Source organism: Erinaceus europaeus, chromosome 17 (assembly GCF_950295315.1).
Source record: "Erinaceus europaeus chromosome 17, mEriEur2.1, whole genome shotgun sequence".
In the NCBI taxonomy this organism is placed as follows: domain Eukaryota; kingdom Metazoa; phylum Chordata; class Mammalia; order Eulipotyphla; family Erinaceidae; genus Erinaceus; species Erinaceus europaeus.
The window spans coordinates 33,510,394-33,521,247 of NC_080178.1; positions in this window are offsets into that span (position 1 = coordinate 33,510,394).

Genomic DNA, 10,854 nt, shown 5'->3' on the forward strand with positions numbered 1-10,854 from the left:
ACACTGCTAAATCCCCAATGACATTGTTTGAACTGAGAATCATGTAGCTCTATACCCTCAAGGATGCAGGAATATAATAGGATTTCCTTTAGGAGAGAAGACAGTCACCCATTCTGCAAGCTTTGTCTTGAAAGGTCACTAAAGGTATATGTAAATACAGTACCCTTGGGAGGTCTTGTTACCATGTGTCTAATGCATTTTCTCTTATAAATAGCAACTGATGGGATAAAAGGGTTATTGTGTCTGTAGTGTTTATGTAGTGTTATGTAATCTACTAAAGTCACAATTCACAATACTTGATTCATATTTAATCACCAGATGAAAGTCAATCTTGTAACTTCCAGTACCTAGACAATGTTGAGTGGGAAAAAAAATGAGACTCACTCTTTACTTTCACTGAGGAGCAAGAACTTTTTAAATGTGTTTACATATCTGTAAGTGAAAAACTTCAGATTCATCACTCTGATTACAAAATATAAACCATTTCATACATAGGATCTGATTAATACATTACTGAAGAGAAAAACAGGGCTCCATTGTCCCTGATTGCAGTAACAGATTTTACTGCTCCCTTATGAATTTGTTAGGACTGCAGTTAGAACTGCACAGTTATAATGACTTATTTAAAACATTTCATTTAACATTGTTATGTTCAAATGCTTAATTAAATGTTTACTAGTAAACAGATGTCAGATGTGTAGAAATCTCACTTAATGTAATTAAAATACACATACTGCATGCTTAGACAAATGTGCTTTGGCTTTGAGAATTCTTTCGATACTCATCAAAATCCATATTTAGCTTTCTAACATAGCTTTTCAAACAGTCTCTTTGTGGCAAGAAACTACTTCCATTCTTTAATGTCTTCCTCAGAGAGAGAAATATAATTAAGGAAAATTAAAATCATATATAGTGAGGACTACAGAAATGGGAACTGCTTTCTCTTTCATAACGCTTTGCACTATACTTTGGTGTCATTTCCATAATTTAACTAAGACTTAATCATACAGTTGTAATAAGTAATAATTTCATTTATCAATTTTAAATATTTTGTATTATTTAATGTTTAAATATTTAGTGAAAATTTCAGTAACTCCTACAATATGTCACAAAATAACAGGATTATAAAACATAGAAACTACAATAAAAAATGAGTCACTTTTGTAATGGGCTAATTACAGTTATTCTTCCTCCACTCTAATTATTTAAGAAATGTAAGAATATATTTTACTTAAACAAAAAACTGAAATAGGGTGGGGGCATAGCATAATGGTTATGTAAAGAGACTTTCATGCCTGAGGCTCTCAAATCCCGGGTTCAATCCCCCACACCACCATAAGCAAGAGCTGAGCAGTACTCTGGTAAAAACAAACAAACAAACAAAAAACTGAAATAAATTCTAACAAGAGAGAACAAATGCAAAATTTAAATTAATTATTTTCTTGCTTCCTTCAGAGAACAGGCAGTGCAATTGCTTGTTGTATATTTCTTTAGACCTTTTTCATTATTTTACAAAGCATAAAGATGCAGTTATAATCTGACATATTTTTGGCAATCTACAATTTCAATGCAGTACCTATCAGAACTCCAGTGCAATTTTTCAAGAAAATTGAAAAACTTGTTCAAAAATATGTGTGGAACCACAAAAGGCCACAAATCGCCAAATCACTACTGAGAAAAAAAATTATGGAGATATCACACTCACCAACTTTAGTTTATACTACAAAGCAATAGTAATCAAAATAGCATGGTACTGGAATAAAATGGACACTTGGATCAATGGAGTAGAGTCAAAAGCCCAGAAATAAGCCAAGACATATACATCCACCTAATATATGACAAAGGGGTTAAACCATTCAATAGGGTAAAGAAAACCTGTTCAAAAGATGGTGCTGGGAAAATTGGACAACCACATATAGAAAAGTGAAACTAGGCTACCACCTATTACTATTCACCAATCCCCGTGGAGCACAGTCTGGAGAAATTTCAGAAGGGTAGAAAAGGACCTACCCCATGACCCTGCAATTCCCCTCCTAGGGATATATTCTAAGGAACAAAACAAATCCATCCAAAAGGATTTGTGTATACATATGTTTACAGCAGTACAATTAGTAATAGGCAAAACCTGGGAGCCACCCAGGTGTTCAACAACAGCTAAGTGGCTGATAAAGTTATGGAATATGACTCAGCTATGAAGAAGGATGATTCCATCTTCTTCACCTCATCTTGGATGAATCTTGAAGGAATTATGTTATGTGAGATAAGCCAGAAAGAGAAGGATGAGTATGGGATGATCTCACTCACAGAAAGAAGTTGAGAAATAAGAACAGAAGGGGAAACACAAAGTAGAACTTGCACTGGTTTGATGTATGCACCAAAGTAAAGGAATCAGTGTGTGTGTGTGTGTGGGGGGGGGTGGATGTGGGGGGGATCATGTACTCATGCAAAATAATGGATAACCTAGGCAGGTGTTAATGCATTTTACAGAAAACTGAGACATTTCACACATATACTAACTTTGTTAATTTCTTATTGTAAACCATTAATCTGGGAGCCGGGCAGTGGACCATCTGGCTAAGTGCACATATTACAGTGAACAAGGCTCCAGGTTCAAGCTCCTGAAACCCATCTGCAGTAGTAAAGCTTCACAAGTGCTGGAACAGAGCTACAGGTGTCTCTTTTTCTTCCCTTCCCAATCTGCCCTCCCCTCTCAATTTCTCTTCATCACTACCCAATAATCAGTCAATAAAATATTTTTAAAAACATTCATCTACCCAGTACAAAAATTTAAAAATAAGAAAAATATTTCCAAGATGGGAAAAGATATTTGCATTCCAAATTTTACAAATAAGGGTTATTCCAATATATATATCAAAACTAAACAAACAAAAACAATAAATGAAGGAAAAGACAGGACAGATGCTTTTCAAAAGAAGATATTCAGATGACTAACAAGCCTATGGAAAAAAATAAAAACAACTCAGTCACTGATTATCAGAAAAATGCAAATCAATATAGCAATGAATATCAAATTTTCCTTTTATTTCTTGTCTCTATTCTTTTTAAAAAATATTTTATTTATTTAATGATGACCAATAAGTCCATTTGATAATAAGAGCACGATTCCATAAAGTTCCCACGACCACAGTTCTGCATCCCATCCTCTCCATTGGTAGCTTTCCTATTCTTTATTCCCCTGGAAGTATCAACTAAGGATCATTAGAGGGTGCAGAGGGTGGGAGGTCTGGCTTCTGTAATTAATTTTCCACTGTACATAGGGGTTGGCAGCTTGATCCATACTCCCAGACTATCTCTTTAATGCTGATGTGGTATGTGTTTCATTGATTAGGTTGGGATCAGTGGATGCTATATCATTTGGTATGAATTGAGAGAAGCATGCAGAAAAGTGAGCCCCTTTCTAGAAATTCTAGGACTGAGGAAATATAGGCTCTAAAGAGGAAGTGGGGGAATTCCTGCTGTCTTAGGGTTTAAGAAGGCAATAGATAGTTATTGCTATAATCAAATTATTTGGCAATTGGGTTAGCTTTGAAAAATCCCATTGATAGGATTTGCTGTATCCTACACAACATCACCATAATTTATGTCCTTTGACAAAATTGGGTTTGTATCATCAAAGATGTACTTGAGGTTTAGGTGGGAAAGTGTTCCGCCAATGTTTGTCCTTAAGTATTTGATAGTTTCTGGTCTACTATCCATGTCCTTCATTCATTTGGAGTTCATTTTTGGTTCTGGTGAGAGAAGGTGGTTCAGTTTCATTCTTCTATATGTTTCAATCCAATTTTCCCAGCATCATTTATTGAAGAGAGCCTCATCCCCTCATTTAATATATTGGACCCATTATCAAAGCTTAGATGTTCATAGGTATGGGGGGTTAGTTCTGGGATTTAAATTCTGTTCCATTGGTCAGTGTGCCTATTTTTTGTTCCAGTACCAGGCTGTTTTGATGATGATGGTGGCCTTATAATACAGTTTGAGATCTGGGAGCATGATGGCTCCATTTCTGTTTCTATTCCTCAAGATTCTTTTGATGATTCTAGGTGTTTTTAAATTTTTATATGGCTCTGGGGAAATTTTCATTTTGATGATATTAATTCTTCCATTATATGAACATTATATGAACATGGGATGTCTTTCCATTTCTTGGTATCATTTTCTATTTCCTTGAGTATTGACTTATAGTTTTCAGTATAGTTTTCACTTCTTTGGTCAACTTTATTCCTAGGTATTTGATTTATTTTGCTGAAACAGTAAAGGGGAATGATTTCTGGATGTCTTCTTTAGATTTAGTGTTTGCATGAAGAAATGTCACTGATTTTTGTACATTGATTTTGTATATTGACACCTTTCTATATGCCTAGTAACTTCAAGTAGTTTTGTGCTGGATTCCTTAGCTTTTCTATGTATACTATCATATAATCTTCAAATAGTGAGAGCTTGACTTCTTTCCTTCCAATCTGTATCCTTTGATTTCTTTCTTTTGCCTTGTTGTTATGGCAAGAATTTCCAATACTATGTTGAAGATTAATGGTGATAATGGACAGCCCTGTCTAGCCCCTGAACTAAGGGGGAATGATTTTAGCTTCTGTCCACTGAGTATGATGTTGGCTCTAGGTTAGCTATATATGGACTCCATTATCTTGAGGAATTTCCCATCTATTCCCATTTTTGGCAATGTTTTGAGCATTAATGGGTGTTGGATTTTGTCAAAGGCTTTCTCTGCAACTATTTAGATAATAATGTGGTTTTTGGTTTTACTTTAATTGATTTGGTGGTTGACTGATTAACTTATGTATATTGAACCAGACTTGCATTCCTGGGATAACTCCCAATTGGTCATGATGAAAAATCTTTTTGATATACTGCTATATCTGGATGGCCAGGATCTTGTTTAATATTTTGGCATCTATATTCATCAGAGATATTGCTCTGTAGATTTCTTTTACTGTTGTGTCCCTATCTGATTTTGGTGTATCAGGTGATGTTGGTGGAAGGGAGTGTTACTATTTCTTCAATCTTGTGGAAAAGCTTTAGAAGTATAGGCATTAACTATTTCCTGTAGGTTTTGTAGAATTTGTTTGTAAAGACATCTATTTCTGGACTTTTGTTGTTGGGAAGATTTTTAATAAATTTTTTGATTCCTTTGTCTGTGATTGGTGCATTTAGGTTTTGTAGTTCTTCTTGGTTCAGTTTTGGAAGGGTATATTTTTCTAGGAATTCTCCCATTTATTCTAGATTCTCTAGCTGTTTGGCATATAGTTCTTCATAGAAGTATCATATGACTTTCTGTATTTCTGTGGTGTCAGTTGTGATATCTACTCTATCATTTACAATTCTGTTTATTTGAGTATTCTCCTTTTCTTTTTCTTTCTTTCTTTTATTTTTTTAGTGAGTCTGGCTAGGGGGTTGACAATCTTGTTTACTGGGTTGAAACATGCAGTAGAATAAAACTGAACCACTTTATCTCACCATAAACAAAAATAACTCCCAATAGATCAAGGACCTGGATGTTAGACCAGAAATTATCAAACATCAAATACTTAGAGACAAACATTGGTGGAACATTTTCCCACCTAAACCTCAAGGACATCTTTGATGATACAAACCCAACTGCAAGTAAGACTAAAGCAGAAACAAACCAATGGGACTACATCAAATTGAAAAGCTTCTGCAGAGCCAAAGAAACTATTACACAAACAAAGAGACCCATCACAGAATGGGAGAAGATATTCACATATCATATATCAGTCAAGAGACTAATAATCAAAATATACAGAGATCAGCAAACTTAGCAACAAAAAAGCAAATGATCCCATCCATAAATGGACAGAGGATATGAACAGAACATTCACTACAGAAGAGATACAAAAGGCTACGACACACATGAAAAATTACTCCAGGTCACTGATTGTAAGAATTCAAATTAAAAAAAAAGACATTGAGATACCACCTCACCCCTGTGAGAATGGCATACATCAAAAAGTACAGCAGCAACAAATGCTTGAGAGGCTGTGGAGATAGAGGAACCCTCCTGTACTGCTGATGGGAGTGAAAATTGGTCCAATCTCTGTGGATAGCAGTCTAGAGAATTCTCACAAGACTAGACATAGACCTTACATATGACCCAGTAATTTTTCTCCTGGGGGTATACCCCAAGGACTCCATAGAACCCAACCAAAAAGATATGTGTATACCTTGTACATAGCAGCACAATTCATAAGAGCTAAAACCTAGAAGCAACCCAGGTGCCCAACAACAGATGAGTGGCTGAGAAAGTTGTGGTATATATACACAATGGAATACTATGCAGCGATTAAGAACAATGAACCCACCTTTTCTGACCCATCTTGGATGTAACTAGGATGAATTATGTTAAGTGAGATAAGTCAGAAAGATAAAGATGAGTATTGCTGGGCTAGCAAAAAGGTGTTCCTTACCCAGCACCTGCTCTCTGGGTTAGAGAGAACTCAACCTGAGCCAACCAGGGCTGCTGCTTACTCAGCGATGCGGGAGAGAGACCAGAAACTCATAAACAGAAGTTGAGAAAGAAGAACAGAAAGGGAAAGTCAAAGCAGTGTTTGACAGAATTTGTGGTAGGGCAACAAAGTAATTTTTCAAATAACCAACCTTGATCTTTATTGATCTTTTGTATGGTTTTCTTATTTTCGATGTTGTTCATTTCTGCTCTAATTTTAAAGATTTCCATTTTTCTAATTGCTTTAGGGTTCCTTTGTTCTACTTCTCTACATCTTCAAGGTGTGCAGTAAGGTTGTTTGAGATTTTTTTCTTTTTTTGTTCTCTAATATGGCTATGAGTTCCCTCTCAGTACTACTTTAGCTGTTTCCCAAATATTTTTTTTTTTTTTACCTTGTGTCTTCATTTTCATTTGTTTCCAGGAACATTTGAATATCTTGCTTGAGTGTCTCTCTGATCCATCAATTGTTAAACAACACATTGTTGGGTTTCCAAATTTTGTGAATTTTAGTAATTTTCTGGTTCTTGTTGAATGTTAGCTTTACTCCACTGTGGTCAGAAAAGATACTCGGGATGATTTCTGTGCTCTTGAATTTGTTGATACTGTCTTTGTGGCCTAAGATGTGGCATGTCCTTGATGATGTGCTGTGTGGATTTGAAAATAATGTGTATTCCAATTTTGGGGTATGAAGATATCTGAGAATGTCCAGGAGGTCTAGTCTATCCATCTCTTCATTTAATTCTCTTCTTTCTTTGTAGATTTTCTCCTTTGTTGATCTAAGTGTGAGAGTGTCATGTTGAAGTCTCCCACTATTACTGTATTACTATTGATGTATTTTTGTAGTTCTTTCAGTGGGTGTTTGATATATTTAGAAGTTCCTTTATTGGGTGCATGGATGTTAATTGTTAAACCTTCTTGGTTGACTGATCCTCTAATCATTATGTAATGACTTTGCCTATCTCTTTTTACTTTATTTAATTTAAAGTCTATTGTGTCAGAGATGAGAATGGCTGCTCCTGCCTTTTTTTGTGGTCCATTTGCCTGTATGATAGTTTTCCGTCTTGGGATTCTTGCAAGCAACATGTGGTTGGGTTGTGTTTTCTGATCCATCCTCCCACTCTGTGCCTTTTAATGAGTGAGTTTAAGGCATTGACATTTATTGATATTATGGGCATAATGTATTGTAGTGCCATTATTCAACATTTTTTTATTTGCTCTGATATATGGCAAGTATTATGGTGATGATCTTGTTTATAAGAGGTATTTTAGAATCTCTTTCAGGGCAGGCTTGGTGATGGTTGCCTCCTTTAACTGTTGCCTGTCTGAGAAGGTTTTGATCCTTCCATCTAGTTTGAATTAATGTCTAGCAGTATTATCCTTTGTTGAAACTCTTTTTCATTGAGGGCTCAACAGATAATCTTGTCATTCTCTTCTGGGTTTTGGAGTTTGAGTGAAGAAGTCTGATGGATTTTCCTCTGTATGTTTTTGTTGTTGCTGTTGTTGTTTGTCTGTTTTTCTCTTGCAGGCTTTAGGAACCTTTCTTTATCCTTACTTCTTTTCATTTTAACTATGATGTGTCTTGGTGTCTTCAGGTCTGGGTTGATTCTGTTTGGGACTATCTGTGTCTTTTGAATCTTACTGTCTTTTCTGTTGTTTAGGTCTGGGAAGTTTTCTTCTATTATTTCCTCTGGAATGTTTACTTCCCCTTACTCTCTTTCTTCCTCTGGTAGGTCAATTATATAAGTGTCTTTTTGACCTCTGTTTGCCATCCCAAGAGAGGGTTATAAGACTCTTTTTTGGTGTCACCTTAACCAACCCTTGTTCACACATCTACAGACAGCCCAGTATCCTACCCTATCCAGAGAATCCCAGGTTGTAAGCTGCTTCTATTTGGAGCTCATGCCAGCTGTTGTTTCTAAGTCACTATCTTGGCTCCACCCCCTCTTTCTCTTTCTTTTGTCCTTCCTTCCTCCTTCCCTTTTTTACCTTCTTTCAAGAATGTAATCTTTATATATATTTTTTATATTTTATTTAATTACTTATTGGGAACAGAAAAAAACTAAGAGAAAAGGGGGAGGAAAATAAGAAGAGATGGAGAGAGGCAGAGACATAGACACAACACTGCTTCACAGCTCATGAAGCTATCTTCCTTTAGGTAGGGACTGGGAGCTTGAAGCAAGATTCTTGAGCATTATAATGTGCATTCAACTGGGTATGCAACTGAGTGACCCCTACAAATATTTATTTAAAAAAAATTATGCCTGAGGAGTCATTACTCCCTGTCTAAATAAAATACAATAGTATTATTTCAGTTGTATAGATTCATACATTGGTATTAGGTACTAGCTGATAATATGAACCATACATGCATTATTTAATTGGATGGTCTTTAGGTGTTTTATTTTTCTTCAAATTGGGGCTTTAGAAAAATCGATGTCATTAACTGAGTGCCTATTTTACTTGAATTCTGTGCAGTTAAGCTTATTATTTCATGTAGCTGAAACTCGTGAAATTATAAGAGGAATGAGGTTTTCTTCCTTAAGTGTTGAATTTGGGTCTTGCTAAGGTATATAATAAGCTTCATTATTTCACTTTACAAGAAGTCTCTCATTCTATTAATAAAAAAGCTTTCTTTTCTATCCTTTCTGTATTATACTTTATACACTAAAATATGTCCCTATAAATATGCAAAATACTTTTATAAGTGAATTTCAAAAACTGATATGTATTTTTGTCATATTACATCCAAACCATTGAAATAGATTGTGTATTCCAAAAATAGTGTTTTTTTTTGTTTTTGTTTTTTTCTAAATGAAGTACTGGAAAAGGACAGTTGGTTAAACATTTTTCCTTTCAGCCTTCCTCTCACATTTAATGATTCATTCTTAGAAGTCTCATCATTGAACACAGGGACATAAAGTTAAGTTCTCTCCAAAGGTTGAACATTTTGTCATTTCCTGAAGGACTGAAAGAAACCCAAACCTGTTAGCCACACTCAATTTCAAGATTGACATTGGTACAGAGGAGGTTTCATAAAAAGTTGATAACACTGAGAAATAAAAACATTTTTAAATTAAAATGTCTATTAACATGTAGTGTTAAAATTTTCATGCCAAAAAGGTCTTATTCATTTTTAATAGGTATTTCTTTGGCCCACTGTAGGAAGTAAATTCATTTACCAAAAAAAAAATCCCTGATAGTATAAACTCATTGCATCATTATACGTACTAGAAAAATTAACTAAGCCTGCTGTCCAAAGCTTGATGAAATAATAAGCTGAATGGTAACTAAATTTGAACATTTTACATAAAATTTATTTTGCATAGATGAGTGTGTATGTATGAGTCTCTGAGTACTTGTGTTTGTTTCAGCAAGAAAAGTGAAGAAAAATATTTGAGTTAGAAATTCAAGTAGAGATGAGATAAATAAATAAACAAATAAATAAACTGTGATTTTTTAAACGTATTTCTAGTATGTGCTAAACTCTAACTAGAGTCATAAAATTTTTCATGGTAAATTAGAGAGATGTGGTCATTTACTCATGGGATACTATAATTGGATTGGTCACATTAAACTTGGATTTAAGTTATGTACAAATCTGATCCATAGAAAATTGTGCATGAAACTCTCCAATCACTACTGAAACAGAAACACACACACACACACTGTGGGAATTGCATTTAACAAGGTGGTAGTTGTAGAAAATAAAACAAGAGGTGGTTATAAATAAACTGTCTCAAAAGCTGTTATATTCTAATCCAACAGTGATGGGAAAACACAAAGGGGTTCTAGTAAAGGAATATCATCATTTGCATGGTTAATGAAAGCACAAATCTAGTTTGTTGAATGAGTTTATTCCATAAAGAAGGTGAATATTAGAAGGACACATTATAAAAAAAAAAAGGAAAAGAAATTTGAATGATTCAGAATCAATGCTCACTAATCATACTTAGTTCTCACATACACATTTTTATTGTAATTATCCAGTTCCTATATATTTAATCTTTGTATTTTGACACCACAATCAAATCAGGTATTATTGTCTTATTTATTTATTTATTTATTTATTTATTATTCATTTTAAAGAGATAGAGTGATTCAGGGCCAGAGAGAAAGTAAGTAAAAGAGACCACAACATTGAAGCTTCTTTTAGGCTTGAACCTAAAAGGACATAGGAAAGCAACACACTGTCCAAATTAGATATTTCACCATCCCACCAGTTTATTCTAAAAGCTAACCCTAGTATGAAGGTCTAATTTCTCATTTATGGTAATTATATAAATATATTATAAATATATTTAATATGAATACATATATACATATATTTAAATATATATAAAAGGAAATACATAGCCATTAAA